This window comes from Ambystoma mexicanum, chromosome 13, assembly GCF_040938575.1.
Source record: "Ambystoma mexicanum isolate Mex_15411 chromosome 13, UKY_AmexF1_1, whole genome shotgun sequence".
NCBI lineage: Eukaryota > Metazoa > Chordata > Amphibia > Caudata > Ambystomatidae > Ambystoma > Ambystoma mexicanum.
In genome coordinates this window covers 741,628,072-741,652,684 of record NC_090938.1, presented here as the reverse complement: position 1 = coordinate 741,652,684, position 24,613 = coordinate 741,628,072, and positions in this window count along the sequence as shown.

The following is a 24,613-nucleotide window of genomic DNA, read 5'->3' as shown; positions in this document are numbered from 1 at the left end:
TTGGCCTAATTTGAGCCTGCTTTCCTCCACACGCTAATTCCTGGGTTGCGTGTACCCAGTTCGCGTGCCAAATTTCCACGCGGACGCTGTCTACAAGCGTGGCTGTCCTGAGCTGCGTGAATCCTGTTCGCTTGCCAACTCTCCACGCGGACGCTGTCTGCAAGCGCGGCTGTCCTGAGCTGCGTGAATCCAGTTTGCGTGCCAAATCTCCACGCGGACACTGTCTTCAAGCGCGGCTGTCCTGAGCTGCGTGAATCCTGTTCGCGTGGCAAATCTCCACGCGGATGCTGACTACAAGCGCGGCTGTCCTGAGCTGCGTGAATCCTGTTCGCATGCCAAATCTCCACGCGGACGCTGTCTACAAGCGCGGGTGTCCTGAGCTGCGTGAATCCAGTTCGCGTGCCAAATCTCCACGCGGACGCTGTCTACAAGCGCGGCTGTCTTGGCTGCGTGTATGCTGTCGCGTGCAATCCTGCACGTGTTTTTCTGAACTCCTTCGAACTTTTGGTACCTGTGACAGTCAACAGGTGAGATTCTTATTTTGTTCTTCGTGGGAAAGGAAGTATTTCATGAACTATTGGAAGGTGATTGTGCACAGTACATTAGACGCTATCCTGTGGTGCACCAACCCGGTATCTAGTGCCGTTCGGGATAAGTCTCCCTTACTAATCTTCCCTTCCTTTGTCGTTTGTTCAACTCTTGGTACTCTTCAAGAAACTGTCCTGGAATTCTTCAGTTTAGCCTTAAGGTCAGTGTTTGAATTAATCCCAATTCTGTGTTTCTTAGTATTTGACTTGGGACAGTGTCTTATGATACTTATCTATTCTAGGCATACTTCCTATACAATTCCCACGCCCTTTCCAGTGATCCATCTCTCTGCCTGTTTATTTCAGTCAGAGAGTTGTATCATTTGGAAGGTCTAATTTGACCTGCCTACAATCAAGTCGTGTGAAGATAGGATCCGGAAAAGCCCTACCAAATTGTATCCTTTTTTGGTTACTGTATCCTTTTCAGTTGATACTTTGGTGATTTACGACAGAATCAGAAGCCATGGAGGGTACGGATCCTATAACTGTTTTGACTCAGTTAATTTCTGACTTGAGAAATGAAATGATTACAGCACAGGATATGCTACAGCATCAAATGGATGTTATGCAAGATGCCATGCATGCCACTCCTCAGGGAGCACAGGTTCCAGTAGCCACTGCATCTGGATCTGGGATTACGACACCATCATTATCACAGGAAACTCATAAAGTGGTTATGCCCACACAGTTTCCCTTGGCTCCTCCGGAAAGCTTCACAAGTGATCCTAAAACCTATAGAACCTTTGTTAATCAGTGCCGACTTCATTTTCTTTGCCGGCCTAATTCATTTCCTGATCTTACTACTAAAGCAGCATTCGTGATTTCCCATTTGGGGGGTACAGCTGCTGCTTGGGCAAATCCTCTATTGGAATCAAATAGCCCCTTGTTGTACGATTGCAATGATCTTCTGGCGGCTATGAACAAAGTCTTTGATATGCGCTATGCTACCCAAGCCACAGATCTGGAGTTGTTGAATTTACAACAGGGTACTCAACCTCTGTTGGCTTACATTGCACGATTTAACCAATTAACGGCCGAAACCCGATGGCCGGAAGACAAGAAGACGGCTGTTTTCTACAAGGGTCTTTCAGAAGAACTCAAGGACGCTTTGTCCACGGTTCCAGTGGTTCCTACAGGTTTTTCAGAATTTCTTGATTTAATTTTACAAATTGATGCCCGAAGAAATGCCCGCAAAGGAGAGAAAAAACCTTTTCTTCCGGCACCAGTTCGTTCTGATACACCAGCACATTCTTCGAATGATCCTGAACCAATGCAAATTGGCGCGATGAGAGGCTGGTTGTCTAAAGCCGAAAGAGAGAACCGAAAGAGAAATAACTTATGTTTGTATTGCGGTTCCTCCGAGCATTTATTGGCGGCATGTCCTAAAAGACCAAATAAGCCTTCGGGAAACGCCAAAACTCGACAGTAGCAGGAGTCCCTGTGTCAAGTGTTACATCGGACTCCACTACATTTACAGCCCATGCACCGATAGCTGTTGAGGTGATGTTACGTTTCAATGATCAAGACTTGGCTTCCAAGGCTATGGTTGACTCGGGAGCCACTAATAATTACATTGATATCACATATGCCAAGAAATGTTCTATACCCCTTATACACAAGAACAAACCTGAAACTGTTAATACAGTGGATGGATCAATCTTGATTTCCGGTATGGTAACTCAGGAGACTGTACCTATTCAGATGACTTTATCAAATGGTCATTCGGAGGAGATAGTCTTCGATGTCATTGCGGCTCCACAATACCAAATAATACTTGGACTTAATTGGTTGACTCTTCATAACCCCGCCATAGACTGGGTTACGGGATTGATCCAATATCCTTCCGTTTTTTGTAACGAACATTGCTTTACCAGCCAGGTGGTGTCAAATAAATCACATATGTTGGCCTCTATTGAGGGAATGTCTGCTATCAATGTGGTACATCAGAACGGTACGCATATACCAAGTGAATATGCAGATTTTGCCGATGTGTTTGACAAAGGTCAGGCAGAACAGCTTCCTCCACATAGGCAATATGATTGTCCAATTCAATTGATTCCTGGAGCTAAAATTCCTACTGGTCGAGTTTATTCTTTGACTCTCAAAGAAGATGCTGTCTTGAAAGAATATATCGATAAAGCTCTGGATATGGGATTTATGCGGCCATCTCAATCGCCGGCTGCCTCTCCTTTATTCTTTGTTCCAAAGAAGGAAGGTGTCATGAGCACTGTTTCCAAGGAGTCAGGACAAGCCCAACATCCCCGGAAGCAGGCTCACAACCCCTGGTCCCAACCGACCCCTACCGGGGCCCTCTGGACCATGTCCTGGCGCCGTTGGCGCCAGGCTCATAAGAATCACTGGTCCCGGCGCCAGAGGTGCCGGGCTCATACTTTGTGTAAAGGTGCTTGGGTGGACTTACCTGTAGCAGACCATGCTGCATACTCACCTTCACAAGTCCTGACAAGATGAAGCCCCAGCCTTCTGCTGGGAGGGACTATTTTCTGAATCTGGGACTACTTTCTTACCTTGGTGGGGCTGGCATCACTCCTTGACTCTGGAACACAGGAACTCTTTTTCTCTTGGGCGAGGCTGAGGAGGAAGACACCTAATCACCTCAACACTATTTAAACCACACCCGATTGGAAGAATGTGCTTCGCGTTATTCTGCATCTGCAGCAGGACGCTCACCGAGTCAGCTCCAGTCTTCCAGAGATATCTTCTGCTCCAGCATCTGTGGAAACGAGTCTGATCTTCACTTACCTTCCAGGGATCCAGTCTCCGGCCGCACCTGTCAGCAAAGGAACATCAGGTTAGCAAAAGGCAACGCTTTAGCAGCCGCGCTTACTTACCCGAATCAACGGCATCTTCCGAATCCCGCGGCCTCTTCCTGCAAGACAAAGAACCCCGGTTAGTTCAGAAAAGGGGGAATTGGACGCAATTATATTTTCGCTTACCGGAGTTGTGCGCTCCTCGCCATCTCCTCTTCTGCTGCATCTCCGCACCTGCAAATCAAGAAAAAGACATTAAAAAGGTGCGAATAAACCCGTCGGCAAGCATATTACTTACGTGCTCCTCCACGTGCACGGACCTTCATACTTACGTGCATCCGCATGCTCAGCATACTCTGTGGCCACGCTCTCAGCATTTCGGCACCTAAGAAACAAAGGCAAAGACTTCATTAAAAGGTGCTCTCTTTTGGGCCACAAACTTTACAAACTGACCAGCATCCGCTCGTGCAGAAAACGACGGCATCGCTTCTTCAGCAGCTTTAAACCCTCTGAGGCTACAAGAGACTTAAAGCAGTCCCAGTGAAGTAACTGGAACCCAGCGCCCCTGCATCAGTCGCAGGATGGAGAGCCCAGCATTTACATATCTAAGGTGAGAGCTCATTCAGACTTTGGGCCTCAGGGAAAAGACGAATAAGGAGGAGAAGCCCAACCAACAACCAGCCATTAATCCCTTTTTCTTCCGTCTGCAACACCTTACTCTACAAGTCAGACATTCCATAAGAGGAGGTCCGGTCCAGAGAACCATCCGAGTCCTGCGCTTCTCAATTGAAGACACGGTAACTGTCCAGCCAGGGTCTGCGCCTCCGTGGGAACCAGGTGAGCGTTACAGAAGGAGACTTAAGGCCTTGCATTGATTATAGGGCTATTAACGACATCACCATAAAGAATCAGTATCCTTTACCATTGATTAATGTCCTGTTAGACCAATTAGGAACTTCCAAGTATTTCTCTAAATTGGATTTGCGCAGCGCCTACAATCTGGTTCGCATTCGCGAAGGAGACGAATGGAAGACCGCTTTTAAGACGCGGTACGGCCTTTACGAACATTTAGTGATGCCTTTTAGTCTTTGTAACGCTCCCGCCACATTTCAGTTCTTCATGAACGATATCTTCAAAGATATGATGGATCAATTCGTGGTGATTTACTTGGATGACATTTTGATATATTCATCATCTTTTCCAGAACATGTTAAACACGTCTCAGCTGTCTTACAAAGACTGAGAGAGAATAAACTTTTTGTTAAAGCCGAGAAATGTGTTTTTCATACACAAGAAGTGGAATTTCTGGGTTATGACATTACCAATCATGGTGTTCGAATGAGTCATTCTAAAGTGAAAGCCATATTGAATTGGCCTATCCCACACAATGTCAAGTCATTACAGTCATTTCTAGGATTTGCGAATTTTTATCGCAGATTTATTTGTTCTTTCTCCAAAACAGTGGCCCCATTGACAGCTTTAACTAGCTCTAAAATTCTATTCTGTTGGAACCAGAATGCTCAAGCTTCCTTTGAGAAGTTAAAAGAAGCATTTACAACTGCACCTGTACTTCAGCATCCGGATCCGGATGGTCAGTTTATCGTTGAAGCAGACGCATCCAGTGTCGCTACAGGAGCTGTACTCTCGCAGGTTTGTGCAGAAACTAAGGAGGAGCATCCAGTTGCTTTCTTCTCACGCAAACTTACCCCTTATGAACAGAACTATACTGTCACTGAGCGTGGGTTACTTGCAATCAAAGATGCTTTCCGAGAGTGGAGACATCATCTTCTTGGGGCCAAACATCAGGTGGTGGTGTACTCCGATCATAGAAATCTTCAGTCATTTAAAACTATGAAGTGTCTCACAGCTAGACAAGCCAGATGGCATGTTTTTTTTGCTCAATACGATTTTCAAATTACTTATCGCCCTGCCAGACAACATGTCAAATCTGATGCTTTGTCTCGCATCGGTGAAGAGGTGAAAGAAGAATCATCGGTACAAAATAAGTTGTTGGCAGATCAGGTGATATGTAGTTGTTCTGCACAACCTTCTCTAAAAAACGACTTACAGGAGTGGGTGAAACTAAATCCACAATTGATTCAGGAATTGAACATTGATTTATACAATGGTTTGTCTTTCAAACAAGGAGTACTCTATCTGCCAACTGATACCATTCAGAAAAAAGCCCTCAGTTGGAGTCATGATTCTTTGATTGCCGCCCATCCTGGACAGAAGAAGACTCTAGAGCTATTGAAAAGATGGTGTTGGTGGCCGTCTATAACACAAGATGTTATAAAATATGTTTCAACATGTTCGGTATGCAGTCAATGCAAGAATACTCCTGGCAAACCAGTGGGTTTACTCCAGTCTCTACCAGTTCCCAAAAAACCATGGGACATGATATCAATGGATTTTGTGGTTGAACTTCCAAGAAATAAAGGCTATGATACCATATGGGTGGTGGTGGACTACTTTACAAAGTTGGCGCTTTTCATTCCCTGTATTGGTGTACCAACAGCTGCTGGTCTGGCTGATCTATTCATCTGGCATATATTCCGGTTTTTTGGTCTACCTTCAGTGATCATCACTGACAGGGGCTCACAATTTGCGTCACGTTTGTGGAAAGCACTAAATTCGGCATTATTAATTGATGACAGGTTGTCTAGTGCTTATCACCCTCAAACGGATGGACAGACTGAGAGAGTCAATAGCACTATGGAACAATATCTGCAATGTTTGTGCTTGCAGTTTCAGTCAGATTGGCTCAATGTTCTGCCGGCAGCAGAGTTCGCCTATAACAATTCCTATCATAGTGCTATAGGTACTTCGCCCGTCTATGCTTTGTATGGGCAACACCCACGATCCATTCCTTTTGACTCCAGTTTGTCTTTGGATACTCCTGCAGCAGGACGTACTTTTAGGGATCTTAAAAGTCTACAGAAGAAAGTTGAGCAGCAATTGGAGCAAGCTAAAAAACGAGACAAGTACTATGCCGACGCTCATAGAATCCCTGCACCTGTCTACAAAGCAGGAATGAAGGTATGGCTGTCCACAAAAAACTTGAGAATACCCGGCAAAAGGAAACTGTTGCCTAAATACATTGGGCCATATGAAGTGCTCCAAGTTATAAATCCGGCTGCTGTTCGTCTGGCTTTGCCACAACGGTGGCGAGTGCATCCCGTTTTCCACGTATCACTCATCAAACCGTGTTCGGATGCTACTAGATTACCTATACGGCCTGTTGCTATTTCAGTGAAAGGGTCAGACGAATATGAAGTGCATGACATTCTGGATATGAGGTTGCGGTCTGGAAAACCATTTTATCTGGTAGATTGGAAAGGTTATGGTCCCGAGGATAGATCCTGGGAACCTCTGTCTAACATTCATGCTCCTGCTTTATTAAGGCGATTGCACTCGAAAAGGGGAGAAGCTGCTCCTTTGGGGGGTGGCACTGTCATGCCTGCTGGACATACCTCTGGACCAGGAACAACTTCTCCATACAAGATGAGTTATGCCCATAGAACCAGTAGACCTTTTTACTCAAAATGGAGGTTGTTCGATACATTGCCCGGAAAATGACGTCTGCATTTTTCACGTTGTTAATTCTCACGTGACTTAGGTCCGTCACGTGTATCACGGCAGTGCGTACATAAGCAGCGTGGAAACTCCATTCGCTGCTTCTGATTAAATCAATTTTGGCGTTTGTAGCTGAACTCCGGACCTGCGTTCTCGCATTCTTTTCAGCAAACTTCTTTGGCCTAATTTGAGCCTGCTTTCCTCCACACGCTAATTCCTGGGTTGCGTGTATCCAGTTCGCGTGCCAAATTTCCACGCGGACGCTGTCTGCAAGCGCGGCTGTCCTGAGCTGCGTGAATCCAGTTTGCGTGCCAAATCTCCACGCGGACGCTGTCTTCAAGCGCGGCTGTCCTGAGCTGCGTGAATCCTGTTCGCGTGCCAAATCTCCACGCGGACGCTGACTACAAGCGCGGCTGTCCTGAGCTGCGTGAATCCTGTTCGCGTGCCAAATCTCCACGTGGACGCTGTCTACAAGCGCGGCTGTCCTGAGCTGCGTGAATCCAGTTTGCGTGCCAAATCTCCACGCGGACGCTGTCTACAAGCACGGCTGTCTTGGCTGCGTGTATGCTGTCGCGTGCAATCCTGCACGTGTTTTTCTGAACTCCTTTGAACTTTTGGTACCTGTGACAGTCAACAGGTGAAATTCTTATTTTGTTCTTCGTGGGAAAGGAAGTATTTCATGAACTATTGGAAGGTGATTGTGCACAGTACATTAGACGCTATCCTGTGGTGCACCAACCCGGTATCTAGCGAGAGCCTCGTGCCGTTCGGGATAAGTCTCCCTTACTAATCTTCCCTTCCTTTGTCATTTGTTCAACTCTTGGGACTCTTCAAGAAACTGTCCTGGAATTCTTCAGTTTAGCCTTAAGGTCAGTGTTTGAATTAATCCCAATTCTGTGTTTCTTAGTATTTGACTTGGGACAGTGTCTTATGATACTTATCTATTCTAGGCATACTTCCTATACAATTCCCACGCCCTTTCCAGTGATCCATCTCTCTGCCTGTTTATTTCAGTCAGAGAGTTGTATCATTTGGAAGGTCTAATTTGACCTGCCTACAATCAAGTCGTGTGAAGATAGGATCCGGAAAAGCCCTACCAAATTGTATCCTTTTTTGGTTACTGTATCCTTTTCAGTTGATACTTTGGTGATTTATGACACTCTAGCATTGCTGCCTGGTTTGCAGCTGCATGGGAATACATCCTGCCTCTAGCATTACTGCCTGGTTCGCAGATGCATGGAAATACATCCTGCCTCCAGCATTGCTGCCTGGGTCGCAGGTGCATGGAAATATTTCCTGCCTCTAGCATTGCTGCCTGGGTCGCAGCTGCATGGAAATACATCCTGCCTCTAGCATTGCTCCCTGGGTCGCAGCTGCATGGGAATAAATCCTGCCTATAGCATTGCTGCCTGGGTCGCAGCTGCATGGGAATACATCCCGCCTCTACCATTGCTGCCTGGGTAACAGCTGCATGGGAATACACCCCGCCTCTAGCATTGCTGCCTGGGTCGCAGCTGCATGGGAATACATCCCGCCTCTAGCACTGCTGCCTAGGTCACAGCTGCATGGAAGTACATCCCACCTATAGCAGTGCTGCCTGGGTCGCAGCTGCATGGGAATACACCCTGCCTCTGGCATTGCTGCCTGAGTCGCAGCTGCATGGAAATACATCCAGCCTCTGGCATTGCTGCCTGGGTCGCAGCTGCATCGAAATACATCCTGCCTCTGGCATTGCTGCCTGGGTTGCAGCTGTATGGAAATATATCCTGCCTCTAGTATTGATGCCTGGGATGCAGCTACATGGAAATACATCCTGCCTCTAGCATTGCTGCCTGGTTCGCAGCTGCATGGGAATACATCCTGCCTCTAGCATTACTGCCTGGTTCGCAGATGCATGGAAATACATCCTGCCTCCAGCATTGCTGCCTGGGTCGCAGGTGCATGGAAATATTTCCTGCCTCTAGCATTGCTGCCTGGGTTGCAGCTGCATGGAAATACAACCCGCCTCTAGCATTGCTGCCTGGGTCGCAGCTGCATGGAAATACATCCCGCCTCTAGCATTGCTGCCTGGGTCGCAGCTGCATGGGAATACATCCCGACTCTACCATTGCTGCCTGGGTAACAGCTGCATGGGAATACACCCCGCCTCTAGCATTGCTGCCTGGGTCGCAGCTACATGGGAATACATCCTGCCTCTAGCATTGCTGCCTGGGTCGCAGCTGCATGGGAATACATCCCGCCTCTAGCATTGCTGCCTGGGTCGCAGCTGCATGGGAATACTTCCCGCCTCTAGCGTTGCTGTCCGGGTAGCAGCTGCATTGGAATACATCCTGCCTCTAGCATTGCTGCATGGGTCGCAGCTGCATGGGTTTACATCCTGCCTTTAGTATTGCTGCCTAGGATGCAGCTGCATGGGAATACATCCTGCCTCTAGCATTGCTGCCCGGGTCGCAGCAGTATGGGAATACATCCTGCCTCTAGTATTGCTGGCTGGATCGCAGCTGCATTGAAATACATCCTGCCTCTAGTATTGCTGCCTGGGTCGCAGCTGCATGAGAATACATCCTGCCTCTAGCATTGCTGCCTGGGTCGCAGCTCTATGGAAATATATCCCGCCTCTAGCATTGCTATCTGGGTCGCAGCTGCATGGAAATACATCCCGCCTCTAGCATTGCTGCCTGGGTCGCAGCTGCATGGAAATGCCGCCAGCCTTTAGCATTGTTGGCTGGGTCGCAGCTGCATGGAAATACATCCAGCCTGCCTCTAGCATTGCTGCCTGGGTCACAGCTGCATTGCAATACATCCTGCCTCTAGCATTGCTGCCTGGGTTGCAGCTGCATTGAAATACATCCTGCCTCTCGCATTGCTGCCTGGGTCGCAGCTGCATGGGAATACATCCTGCCTCTAGCATTGCTACCCGGGTCGCAGCTGTATGGGAATACATCCTTCCTCTAGCATTGCTGCCTGGGTTCCAGCTGCATTAAAATACATCCTGCCTCTAGTATTGCTGCCTGGGTCGCAGCTGCATGGAAATACATCCAGCCTCTAGCATTGCTGCCTGGGTCGCAGCTCTATGGAAATACATCCCGCCTCTAGCCTTGCTATCTGGGTCGCAGCTGCATGGAAATACATCCCGCCTCTAGCATTGGTGCCTGGGTCGCAGCTGCATGGGAATACATCCTGCCTCTACCACTGCTGCCTAGGTCACAGCTGCATGGAAGTACATCCCACATATGGCAGTGCTGCCTGGGTCGCAGCTGCATGGGAATACACCCTGCCTCTGGCATTGCTGCCTGAGTCGCAGCTGCATGGAAATACATCCAGCCTCTGGCATTGCTGCCTGGGTCGCAGCTGCATCGAAATACATCCTGCCTCTGGCATTGCTGCCTGGGTTGCAGCTGTATGGAAATACATCCTGCCTCTAGTATTGATGCCTGGGATGCAGCTACATGGAAATACATCCTGCCTCTAGCATTGCTGCCTGGGTCACAGCTGCATTGCAATACATCCTGCCTCTAGCATTGCTGCCTGGGTTGCAGCTGCATTGAAATACATCCTGCCTCTAGTATTGCTGCCTGGGTCGCAGCTGCATGGGAATACATCCTGCCTCTAGCATTTCTGCCTGGATCGCAGTTGTATGGAAACACATCCTGCCTCTCGCATTGCTGCCTGGGTCGCAGCTGCATGGGAATACATCCTGCCTCTAGCATTGCTGCCCGGGTCGCAGCTGTATGGGAATACATCCTTCCTCTAGCATTGCTGCCTGGGTCCCAGCTGCATTAAAATACATCCTGCCTCTAGTATTGCTGCCTGGGTCGCAGCTGCATGGAAATACATCCCGCCTCTAGCCTTGCTATCTGGGTCGCAGCTGCATGGAAATACATCCCGCCTCTAGCATTGCTGCCTGGGTCGCAGCTGCATGGGAATACATCCTGCCTCTAGCACTGCTGCCTAGGTCATAGCTGCATGGAAGTACATCCCACCTATGGCAGTGCTGCCTGGGTCGCAGCTGCATGGGAATACACCCTGCCTCTGGCATTGCTGCCTGGGTCGCAGCTGCATCGAAATACATCCTGCCTCTGGCATTGCTGCCTGGGTTGCAGCTGTATGGAAATACATCATGCCTCTAGTATTGATGCCTGGGATGCAGCTACATGGAAATACATCCTGCCTCCAGCATTGCTGCCTGGGTCGCAGCTGCATGGAAATAGATCCTGCCTCTAGCATTGCTGCCTGGTTCGCAGCTGCATGGAAATACATCCTGCCTCTGGCATTGCTGCCTGGGTTGCAGCTGTATGGAAATACATCCTGCCTCTAGTATTGATGCCTGGGATGCAGCTGCATGGAAATACATGCTGCCTCCAGCATTGCTGCCTGGGTCGCACTTGCATGGAAATACATCCTGCCTCTAGTATTGCTGCCTGGTTCGCAGCTGCATGGGAATACATCCTTCCTCTAGCATTACTGCCTGGTTCGCAGATGCATGGAAATACATCCTGCCTCCAGCATTGCTGCCTGGGTCTAAGGTGCATGGAAATATTTCCTGCCTCTAGCATTGCTGCCTGGGTCGCTGCTGCATGGAAATACAACCCGCCTCTAGCATTGCTGCCTGGGTCGCAGCTGCATGGAAATACATCCCGCCTCTAGCATTGCTGCCTGGGTCGCAGCTGCATGGGAATACATCCCGCCTCTACCATTGCTGCCTGGGTAGCAGCTGCATGGGAATACACCCCGCCTCTAGCATTGCTGCCTGGGTCGCAGCTGCATGGGAATACATCCCGCCTCTAGCATTGCTGCCTGGGTCGCAGCTGCATGGGAATACATCCCGCCTCTAGCATTGCTGTCCGGGTAGCAGCTGCATTGGAATACATCCTGCCTCTAGCATTGCTGCATGAGTCGCAGCTGCATGGGAATACATCCTGCCTCTAGCATTACTGCCTGGTTCGCAGATGCATGGAAATACATCCTGCCTCCAGCATTGCTGCCTGGGTCACAGGTGCATGGAAATATTTCCTGCCTCTAGCATTGCTGCCTGGGTCGCTGCTGCATGGAAATACAACCCGCCTCTAGCATTGCTGCCTGGGTCGCAGCTGCATGGAAATACATCCCGCCTCTAGCATTGCTGCCTGGGTCGCAGCTGCATGGGAATACATCCCGCCTCTACCATTGCTGCCTGGGTAACAGCTGCATGGGAATACACCCCGCCTCTAGCATTGCTGCCTGGGTCGCAGCTGCATGGGAATACATCCTGCCTCTAGCATTGCTGCCTGGGTCGCAGCTGCATGGGAATACATCCCGCCTCTAGCATTGCTGCCTGGGTCGCAGCTGCATGGGAATACATCCCGCCTCTAGCATTGCTGTCCGGGTAGCAGCTGCATTGGAATACATCCTGCCTCTAGCATTGCTGCATGAGTCGCAGCTGCATGGGAATACATCCTGCCTCTAGTATTGCTGCATGGGATGCAGCTGCATGGGAATACATCCTGCCTCTAGCATTGCTGCCTGGGTCGCAGCTGCATGGGAATACATCCAGCCTCTACCATTGCTGCCCGGGTCGCAGCAGTATGGGAATACATCCTGCCTCTAGAATTGCTGCCTGGGTCGCAGCTGCATTGAAATACATCCTGCCTCTAGTATTGCTGTCTGGGTCGCAGCTGCATGAGAATACATCCTGCCTCTAGCATTGCTGCCTGGGTCGCAGCTCTATGGAAATATATCCCGCCTCTAGCATTGCTATCTGGGTCGCAGCTGCATGGAAATACATCCCGCCTCTAGCATCGTTGCCTGGGTCGCAGCTGCATGGAAATGCCTCCTGCCTTTAGCATTGTTGGCTGGGTCGCAGCTGCATGGACATACATCCAGCCTGCCTCTAGCATTGCTGCCTGGGCACAGCTGCATTGCAATACATCCTGCCTCTAGCATTGCTGCCTGGGTCGCAGCTGCATTGAAATACATCCTGCCTCTAGTATTGCTGCCTGGGTCGCAGCTGCATGGGAATACATCCTGCCTCTAGCATTGCTACCTGGATCGCAGCTGTATGGAAATACATCCTGCATCTAGCATTGCTGCCTGGGTCGCAGCTGCATGGGAATGCATCCTGCCTCTAGCATTGCTGCCCGGGTCGCAGCTGTATGAGAATACATCCTTCCTCTAGCATTGCTGCCTGGGTCCCAGCTGCATTAAAATACATCCAGCCTCTACCATTGCTGCCCGGGTCGCAGCTGCATGGGAATACATCCAGCCTCTACCATTGCTGCCCGGGTCGCAGCAGTATGGGAATACATCCTGCCTCTAGTATTGCTGCCTGGGTCGCAGCTGCATTGAAATACATCCTGCCTCTAGTATTGCTGTCTGGGTCGCAGCTGCATGAGAATACATCCTGCCTCTAGCATTGCTGCCTGGGTCGCAGCTCTATGGAAATATATCCCGCCTCTAGCATTGCTATCTGGGTCGCAGCTGCATGGAAATACATCCCGCCTCTAGCATCGTTGCCTGGGTCGCAGCTGCATGGAAATGCCTCCTGCCTTTAGCATTGTTGGCTGGGTCGCAGCTGCATGGACATACATCCAGCCTGCCTCTAGCATTGCTGCCTGGGCACAGCTGCATTGCAATACATCCTGCCTCTAGCATTGCTGCCTGGGTCGCAGCTGCATTGAAATACATCCTGCCTCTAGTATTGCTGCCTGGGTCGCAGCTGCATGGGAATACATCCAGCCTCTAGCATTGCTGCCTGGGTCGCAGCTCTATGGAAATACATCCCGCCTCTAGCCTTGCTCTCTGGGTCGCAGCTGCATGAGTATACATCCCGCCTCTAGCATTGCTGCCTGGGTCTCAGCTGCATGGGAATACATCCCGCCTCTGGCATTGCTGCCTGGGTCGCAGCTGCATGGAAATACATCCTGCCTCTGGCATTGCTGCACGGGTCGCAGCTGCATGGGAATACATCCTGCGGGAATACATCCCGCCTCTAGCATTGCTATCTGGGTCACAGCTGCATGGGAATACATCCTGCCTCTAGCATTGCTGCCTGGGTCACAGCTGCATGGGAACATATCCTGCCTCTAGCATTGCTGCCTGGGTCGCAGCGGCATGGAAATACATCCTGCCTCTAGCATTGCTGCCTGGGTCACAGCTGCATGGAAATACATCCTGCCTCTAGCATCGCTGTCTGGGTCACAGCTGCATTGGAATACATCCTGCCTCTAGCATCGCTGCCTGGGTCGCAGCTGCATGGGAATACATCCTGCCTCTAGCATCACTGCCTGGGTCGCAGCTACATGGGAATACATCCTGCCTCTAGCATCGCTGCCTGGGTCGCAGCAGCATGGGAATACATCCTGCCTCTAGCATTGCTGCCTGGGTCGCAGCTTTATGGGAATACATCCTGCCTCTAGCATTGTTGCCTGGGTCGCAGCTGCATTGAAATACATCCTGCCTCTAGTATTGTTGCCTGGGTCGCAGCTGTATGGAAATACATCCCGTCTCTAGCATTGCTGCCCGGGTAGCAGCTGCATGGGAATACATCCTGCCTCTAGCATTGCTGCATGGGTCACACTGCATGGGAATGAATCCTGCCCCTAGCATTGCTGCCTGGGTCGCAGCTGCATGGGAATACATCCTGCCTCTAGTATTGCTGCCTGGGAGGCAGCTGCAGGGGAATACATCCTGCTCTAGCATTGCTGCCTGGGTTGAAGCTGCATGTGAATACATCCTGCCTCTAGCATTGCTGCCTGCATCTCAGCTGCATGGGAATACATCCTGCCTTTAGCATTGCTGCCTGGGTTGAAGCTGCATGGGAATACATCCTGCCTCTAGCATTGCTACCTGGGTCGCAGCTACATGGGAATACATCCCGCCTCTAGCATTGCTGCCTGGATCACAGCTCCATGGGAATACATCCCGCCTCTAGCATCGCTGCCTGGGTCACAGCTGCATGGAAATACATCCAGCATGCCTCTAGCATTGCTGCCTGGGTCGCAGCTGCATTGAAATACATCCTGCCTCTAGTATTGCTGCTTGGGTAGCAGCTGCATGGGAATACATCCTGCCTCTAGCATTGCTGCCTGGATCGCAGCTGCATGGAAATACATCCTGCCTCTAGCATTGCTGCCTGGGTCACAGCTGCATGGGAATACATCCTGCCTCTAGCATTGCTGCCTGGGTCGCAGCTGCATGGGAATACATCCTGCCTCTAGCATTGCTGCCCGGGTCGCAGCTGTATGGGAATACATCCTGCCTCTAGCATTGCTGCCTGGGTCCCAGCTGCATTGAAATACATCCTGCCTCTAGTATTGCTGCCTGGGTCGCAGCTGCATGGAAATACATCCAGCCTCCAGCATTGCTGCCTGGGTCGCAGCTCTATGGAAATACATCCCGCCTGTAGCATTGCTATCTGGGTCGCAGCTGCATGGAAATACATCCCGCCTCTAGCATTGCTGCCTGGGTCACAGCTGCATGGGAATACATCCCGCCTCTGGCATTGCTGCCTGGGTCGCAGCTGCATGGAAATACATCCTGCCTCTGGCATTGCTGCACGGGTCGCAGCTGCATGGGAATACATCCCGCGGGAATACATCCCACCTCTAGCATTGCTATCTGGGTCACAGCTGCATGGGAATACATCCTGCCTCTAGCATTGCTGCCTGGGTAACAGCTGCATGGGAATACATCCTGCCTCTAGCATTGTTGCCTGGGTCGCAGCTACATGGAAATACATCCTGTCTCTAGCATTGCTGCCTGGGTCGCAGCTGCATGGGAATACATCCTGCCTCTAGCATTGCTGCCCGGGTCGCAGCTGTATGGGAATACATCCTGCCTCTAGCATTGCTGCCTGGGTGTCAGCTGCATTGAAATACATCCTGCCTCTAGTATTGCTGCCTGGGTCGCAGCTGCACCTCCTCAGAGGTATTCTTCCCTTCCTCTCCTTCCCCCAGAAGCTCACTGTCTCTCGAGCCCTGGTTCTCTCAAGGCTGGACTACTGTAACAGCCTCTATCTTAATCTGCCTGCCTCCACTCTCCGCCCTCTGCAACTTATCCAGAACAGAACTGCGAGACTTGTCCTTGGCCTCAAGCCCAGGGACCGTATCTCTCCAGGACTGAAATCTCTTCACTGGCTCCCAGTGGCTGCGAGGATTAAGTTCAAAACCCTCTGCATTGTCCACAAGGCCTTCTGGGGCCTGGGACCTAAATACCTCCAACTCTCTCTTCCTAAATATCTTCCTTCACGAGCCCTTCGCTCATCCGTCTCCAACTCCCTCATGGTCAGCCGCTTCTCGAAGCAACGAGCTGGGGGTAGATCTCTCTCCGCAGCAGGGGCCTACCTCTGGAACAGCCTTCCTGCCTCCCTGAAACTTGAGGAGAACCATCTCCGGTTCCGGAAGCACCTCAAAACCTTCCTCTTCGCTTCTGCCTTCTCTCTCCCTCTCCCCTGCTAATCCTGCTTAACTCCCCACTGAATTCAGCACTAAACCTGCATCTGGGCCACTCTCAGCAACCTCGGTCCAGGGCCCAGCCACTCTCCACTTGCACTGCCTCCCTGGCTCCCCCTGCACTGTGGGACTGTCACTGTATCCCTACAGCCCATTTCCCAGCACTTGCTCTGCACTTACCTCGCACTTGCCACCAGCTGGCCCTTTTTATTTATTATTTATTATTTTTTACGCTACTTACCTTGTACTGCACTTCCCCCCCCACCTCCTCCCCCCTGCACTTCCTCCTTTTCCCCTTACCTCTGCACTTGCGCGATCTGAATGACACCTGGCCTAGTAGGATCGTTTGTCTGTTTTCCCCTTGTTTCCCTCCCTCCCTGCCTCGTCGCGCCTTGAAACACTTGTGTATAGGCGCGTTACAAATACCATATCATAATACATCCCGCCTCTAGCATTGCTATCTGGGTCGCAGCTGCATGGAAATACATCCCGCGTCTAGCATTGCTGCCTGGGACGCAGCTGCATGGGAATACATCCCGCCTCTGGCATTGCTGCCTGGGTCGCAGCTGCATGGAAATACATCCTGCCTCTGGCATTGCTGCCCGGGTCGCAGCTGCATGGGAATACATCCCGTGGGAATACATCCTGCCTCTAGCATTGCTATCTGGGTCACAGCTGCATGGGAATACATCCTGCCTCTAGCATTGCTGCCTGGGTAACAGCTGCATGGGAATACATCCTGCCTCTAGCATTGCTGCCTGGGTCACAGCTGCATGGGAATACATCCTGCCTCTAGCATTGCTGCCAGGGTAACAGCTGCATGGGAATACATCCTGCCTCTAGCATTGCTGCCTGGGTCGCATCTGCATGGAAATACATCCTGACTCTTGCATTGCTGCCTGGGTCGCAGCTGCATGGAAATACATCCTGCCTCTAGCATCGCTGCCTGGGTCACTGCTACATGGGAATACATCCTGCCTCTAGCATCGCAGCCTGGGTCACAGCTGCATGGGAATACATCCTGCCTCTAGCATCACTGCCTGGGTCACAGCTGCATTGAAATACATCCTGCCTCTAGTATTGCTGCCTGGGTCGCAGCTGTATGGGAATACATCCTGCATTTAGCATTGCTGCATGGGTCGCAGCTGCATGGGAATAAATCCTGCCCCTAGCATTGCTACCTGGGTCGCAGCTGCATGGGAATACATCCTGCCTCTAGTATTGCTGCCTGGGAGGCAGCTGCATGGGAATACATCCTGCCTTTAGCATTGCTGCCTGGGTTGAAGCTGCATGGGAATACATCCTGCCTCTAGCATTGCTACCTGGGTCGCAGCTGCATGGGAATACATCCCGTGGGAATACATCCCGCCTCTAGCATTGCTATCTGGGTCACAGCTGCATGGGAATACATCCTGCCTCTAGCATTGCTGCCTGGGTCACAGCTGCATGGGAACACATCCTGCCTCTAGCATTGCTGTCTGGGTCGCAGCTGCATGGAAATACATCCTGCCTCTAGCATCGCTGCCTGTGTCGCAGCAGCATGGGAATACATCCTGCCTCTAGCATTGCTGCCTGGGTCGCAGCTTTATGGGAATACATCCTGCCTCTAGCATTGTTGCCTGGGTCGCAGCTGCATTGAAATACATCCTGCCTATAGTATTGCTGCCTGGGTCGCAGCTGTATGGAAATACATCCCGTCTCTAGCATTGCTGCCCGGGTAGCAGCTGCATGGGAATACATCCTGCCTCTAGCATTGCTGCATGGGTCACACTGCATGGGAATGAATCCTGCCCCTAGCATTGCTGCCTGGGTCGCAGCTGCATGGGAATACATCCTGCCTCTAGTATTGCTGCCTGGGAGGCAGCTGCAGGGGAATACATCCTGCTCTAGCATTGCTGCCTGGGTTGAAGCTGCATGTGAATACATCCTGCCTCTAGCATTGCTGCCTGCATCTCAGCTGCATGGGAATAAATCCTGCCTTTAGCATTGCTGCCTGGGTTGAAGCTGCATGGGAATACATCCTGCCTCTAGCATTGCTTCCTGGGTCACAGCTGCATGGGAATACATCCCGCGGGAATACATCCCGCCTCTAGCATTGCTTCCTGGGTCACAGCTGCATGGGAATACATCCCGCGGGAATACATCCCGCCTCTAGCATTGCTATCTGGGTCACAGCTGCATGGGAATACATCCTGCCTCTAGCATTGCTGCCTGGATAACAGCTGCATGGGAATACATACTGCCTCTAGCATTGCTGCCTGGGTCGCAGCTGCATGGGAATACATCCTGCCTCTAGCATTGCTGCCCGGGTCGCAGCTGTACGGGAATACATCCTGCCTCTAGCATTGCTGCCTGGGTCTCAGCTGCATTGAAATACATCCTGCCTCTAGTATTGCTGCCTGGGTCGCAGCTGCATGGAAATACATCCCGCCTCTAGCATTGCTATCTGGGTCGCAGCTGCATGGGAATACATCTATCCTCTACCATTGCTGCCTGGGTAACAGCTGCATGGGAATACACCCCGCCTCTAGCATTGCTGCCTGGGTCGCAGCTGCATGGGAATACATCCTGCCTCTAGCATTGCTGCCTGGGTCGCAGCTGCATGGGAATACATCCCGCCTCTAGCATTGCTGCCTGGGTCGCAGCTGCATGGGAATACATCCCGCCTCTAGCATTGCTGTCCGGGTAGCAGCTGCATTGGAATACATCCTGCCTCTAGCATTGCTGCATGAGTCGCAGCTGCATGGGAATACATCCTGCCTCTAGTATTGCTGCATGGGATGCAGCTGCATGGGAATACATCCTGCCTCTAGCATTGCTGCCTGGGTCGCAGCTGCATGGGAATACATCCAGCCTCTACCATTGCTGCCCGGGTCGCAGCAGTATGGGAATACATCCTGCCTCTAGTATTGCTGCCTGGGTCGCAGCTGCATTGAAATACATCCTGCCTCTAGTATTGCTGTCTGGGTCGCAGCTGCATGAGAATACATCCTGCCTCTAGCATTGCTGCCTGGGTCGCAGCTCTATGGAAATATATCCCGCCTCTAGCATTGCTATCTGGGTCGCAGCTGCATGGAAATACATCCCGCCTCTAGCATCGTTGCCTGGGTCGCAGCTGCATGGAAATGCCTCCTGCCTTTAGCATTGTTGGCTGGGTCGCAGCTGCATGGACATACATCCAGCCTGCCTCTAGCATTGCTGCCTGGGCACAGCTGCATTGCAATACATCCTGCCTCTAGCATTGCTGCCTGGGTCGCAGCTGCATTGAAATACATCCTGCCTCTAGTATTGCTGCCTGGGTCGCAGCTGCATGGGAATACATCCTGCCTCTAGCATTGCTACCTGGATCGCAGCTGTATGGAAATACATCCTGCATCTAGCATTGCTGCCCGGGTCGCAGCTGTATGAGAATACATCCTTCCTCTAGCATTGCTGCCTGGGTCCCAGCTGCATTAAAATACATCCAGCCTCTACCATTGCTGCCCGGGTCGCAGCTGCATGGGAATACATCCAGCCTCTACCATTGCTGCCCGGGTCGCAGCAGTATGGGAATACATCCTGCCTCTAGTATTGCTGCCTGGGTCGCAGCTGCATTGAAATACATCCTGCCTCTAGTATTGCTGTCTGGGTCGCAGCTGCATGAGAATACATCCTGCCTCTAGCATTGCTGCCTGGGTCGCAGCTCTATGGAAATATATCCCGCCTCTAGCATTGCTATCTGGGTCGCAGCTGCATGGAAATACATCCCGCCTCTAGCATCGTTGCCTGGGTCGCAGCTGCATGGAAATGCCTCCTGCCTTTAGCATTGTTGGCTGGGTCGCAGCTGCATGGACATACATCCAGCCTGCCTCTAGCATTGCTGCCTGGGCACAGCTGCATTGCAATACATCCTGCCTCTAGCATTGCTGCCTGGGTCGCAGCTGCATTGAAATACATCCTGCCTCTAGTATTGCTGCCTGGGTCGCAGCTGCATGGGAATACATCCAGCCTCTAGCATTGCTGCCTGGGTCGCAGCTCTATGGAAATACATCCCGCCTCTAGCCTTGCTCTCTGGGTCGCAGCTGCATGAGTATACATCCCGCCTCTAGCATTGCTGCCTGGGTCTCAGCTGCATGGGAATACATCCCGCCTCTGGCATTGCTGCCTGGGTCGCAGCTGCATGGAAATACATCCTGCCTCTGGCATTGCTGCACGGGTCGCAGCTGCATGGGAATACATCCTGCGGGAATACATCCCGCCTCTAGCATTGCTATCTGGGTCACAGCTGCATGGGAATACATCCTGCCTCTAGCATTGCTGCCTGGGTCACAGCTGCATGGGAACATATCCTGCCTCTAGCATTGCTGCCTGGGTCGCAGCGGCATGGAAATACATCCTGCCTCTAGCATTGCTGCCTGGGTCACAGCTGCATGGAAATACATCCTGCCTCTAGCATCGCTGTCTGGGTCACAGCTGCATTGGAATACATCCTGCCTCTAGCATCGCTGCCTGGGTCGCAGCTGCATGGGAATACATCCTGCCTCTAGCATCACTGCCTGGGTCGCAGCTACATGGGAATACATCCTGCCTCTAGCATCGCTGCCTGGGTCGCAGCAGCATGGGAATACATCCTGCCTCTAGCATTGCTGCCTGGGTCGCAGCTTTATGGGAATACATCCTGCCTCTAGCATTGTTGCCTGGGTCGCAGCTGCATTGAAATACATCCTGCCTCTAGTATTGTTGCCTGGGTCGCAGCTGTATGGAAATACATCCCGTCTCTAGCATTGCTGCCCGGGTAGCAGCTGCATGGGAATACATCCTGCCTCTAGCATTGCTGCATGGGTCACACTGCATGGGAATGAATCCTGCCCCTAGCATTGCTGCCTGGGTCGCAGCTGCATGGGAATACATCCTGCCTCTAGTATTGCTGCCTGGGAGGCAGCTGCAGGGGAATACATCCTGCTCTAGCATTGCTGCCTGGGTTGAAGCTGCATGTGAATACATCCTGCCTCTAGCATTGCTGCCTGCATCTCAGCTGCATGGGAATACATCCTGCCTTTAGCATTGCTGCCTGGGTTGAAGCTGCATGGGAATACATCCTGCCTCTAGCATTGCTACCTGGGTCGCAGCTACATGGGAATACATCCCGCCTCTAGCATTGCTGCCTGGATCACAGCTCCATGGGAATACATCCCGCCTCTAGCATCGCTGCCTGGGTCACAGCTGCATGGAAATACATCCAGCATGCCTCTAGCATTGCTGCCTGGGTCGCAGCTGCATTGAAATACATCCTGCCTCTAGTATTGCTGCTTGGGTAGCAGCTGCATGGGAATACATCCTGCCTCTAGCATTGCTGCCTGGATCGCAGCTGCATGGAAATACATCCTGCCTCTAGCATTGCTGCCTGGGTCACAGCTGCATGGGAATACATCCTGCCTCTAGCATTGCTGCCTGGGTCGCAGCTGCATGGGAATACATCCTGCCTCTAGCATTGCTGCCCGGGTCGCAGCTGTATGGGAATACATCCTGCCTCTAGCATTGCTGCCTGGGTCCCAGCTGCATTGAAATACATCCTGCCTCTAGTATTGCTGCCTGGGTCGCAGCTGCATGGAAATACATCCAGCCTCCAGCATTGCTGCCTGGGTCGCAGCTCTATGGAAATACATCCCGCCTGTAGCATTGCTATCTGGGTCGCAGCTGCATGGAAATACATCCCGCCTCTAGCATTGCTGCCTGGGTCACAGCTGCATGGGAATACATCCCGCCTCTGGCATTGCTGCCTGGGTCGCAGCTGCATGGAAATACATCCTGCCTCTGGCATTGCTGCACGGGTCGCAGCTGCATGGGAATACATCCCGCGGGAATACATCCCACCTCTAGCATTGCTATCTGGGTCACAGCTGCATGGGAATACATCCTGCCTCTAGCATTGCTGCCTGGGTAACAGCTGCATGGGAATACATCCTGCCTCTAGCATTGTTGCCTGGGTCGCAGCTACATGGAAATACATCCTGTCTCTAGCATTGCTGCCTGGGTCGCAGCTGCATGGGAATACATCCTGCCTCTAGCATTGCTGCCCGGGTCGCAGCTGTATGGGAATACATCCTGCCTCTAGCATTGCTGCCTGGGTGTCAGCTGCATTGAAATACATCCTGCCTCTAGTATTGCTGCCTGGGTCGCAGCTGCACCTCCTCAGAGGTATTCTTCCCTTCCTCTCCTTCCCCCAGAAGCTCACTGTCTCTCGAGCCCTGGTTCTCTCAAGGCTGGACTACTGTAACAGCCTCTATCTTAATCTGCCTGCCTCCACTCTCCGCCCTCTGCAACTTATCCAGAACAGAACTGCGAGACTTGTCCTTGGCCTCAAGCCCAGGGACCGTATCTCTCCAGGACTGAAATCTCTTCACTGGCTCCCAGTGGCTGCGAGGATTAAGTTCAAAACCCTCTGCATTGTCCACAAGGCCTTCTGGGGCCTGGGACCTAAATACCTCCAACTCTCTCTTCCTAAATATCTTCCTTCACGAGCCCTTCGCTCATCCGTCTCCAACTCCCTCATGGTCAGCCGCTTCTCGAAGCAACGAGCTGGGGGTAGATCTCTCTCCGCAGCAGGGGCCTCCCTCTGGAACAGCCTTCCTGCCTCCCTGAAACTTGAGGAGAACCATCTCCGGTTCCGGAAGCACCTCAAAACCTTCCTCTTCGCTTCTGCCTTCTCTCTCCCTCTCCCCTGCTAATCCTGCTTAACTCCCCACTGAATTCAGCACTAAACCTGCATCTGGGCCACTCTCAGCAACCTCGGTCCAGGGCCCAGCCACTCTCCACTTGCACTGCCTCCCTGGCTCCCCCTGCACTGTGGGACTGTCACTGTATCCCTACAGCCCATTTCCCAGCACTTGCTCTGCACTTACCTCGCACTTGCCACCAGCTGGCCCTTTTTATTTATTATTTATTATTTTTTACGCTACTTACCTTGTACTGCACTTCCCCCCCCACCTCCTCCCCCCTGCACTTCCTCCTTTTCCCCTTACCTCTGCACTTGCGCGATCTGAATGACACCTGGCCTAGTAGGATCGTTTGTCTGTTTTCCCCTTGTTTCCCTCCCTCCCTGCCTCGTCGCGCCTTGAAACACTTGTGTATAGGCGCGTTACAAATACCATATCATAATACATCCCGCCTCTAGCATTGCTATCTGGGTCGCAGCTGCATGGAAATACATCCCGCCTCTAGCATTGCTGCCTGGGACGCAGCTGCATGGGAATACATCCCGCCTCTGGCATTGCTGCCTGGGTCGCAGCTGCATGGAAATACATCCTGCCTCTGGCATTGCTGCCCGGGTCGCAGCTGCATGGGAATACATCCCGTGGGAATACATCCTGCCTCTAGCATTGCTATCTGGGTCACAGCTGCATGGGAATACATCCTGCCTCTAGCATTGCTGCCTGGGTAACAGCTGCATGGGAATACATCCTGCCTCTAGCATTGCTGCCTGGGTCACAGCTGCATGGGAATACATCCTGCCTCTAGCATTGCTGCCAGGGTAACAGCTGCATGGGAATACATCCTGCCTCTAGCATTGCTGCCTGGGTCGCATCTGCATGGAAATACATCCTGACTCTTGCATTGCTGCCTGGGTCGCAGCTGCATGGAAATACATCCTGCCTCTAGCATCGCTGCCTGGGTCACTGCTACATGGGAATACATCCTGCCTCTAGCATCGCAGCCTGGGTCGCAGCTGCATGGGAATACATCCTGCCTCTAGCATCACTGCCTGGGTCACAGCTGCATTGAAATACATCCTGCCTCTAGTATTGCTGCCTGGGTCGCAGCTGTATGGGAATACATCCTGCATTTAGCATTGCTGCATGGGTCGCAGCTGCATGGGAATAAATCCTGCCCCTAGCATTGCTACCTGGGTCGCAGCTGCATGGGAATACATCCTGCCTCTAGTATTGCTGCCTGGGAGGCAGCTGCATGGGAATACATCCTGCCTTTAGCATTGCTGCCTGGGTTGAAGCTGCATGGGAATACATCCTGCCTCTAGCATTGCTATCTGGGTCGCAGCTGCATGGGAATACATCCCGTGGGAATACATCCCGCCTCTAGCATTGCTATCTGGGTCACAGCTGCATGGGAATACATCCTGCCTCTAGCATTGCTGCCTGGGTCACAGCTGCATGGGAACACATCCTGCCTCTAGCATTGCTGTCTGGGTCGCAGCTGCATGGAAATACATCCTGCCTCTAGCATCGCTGCCTGTATCGCAGCAGCATGGGAATACATC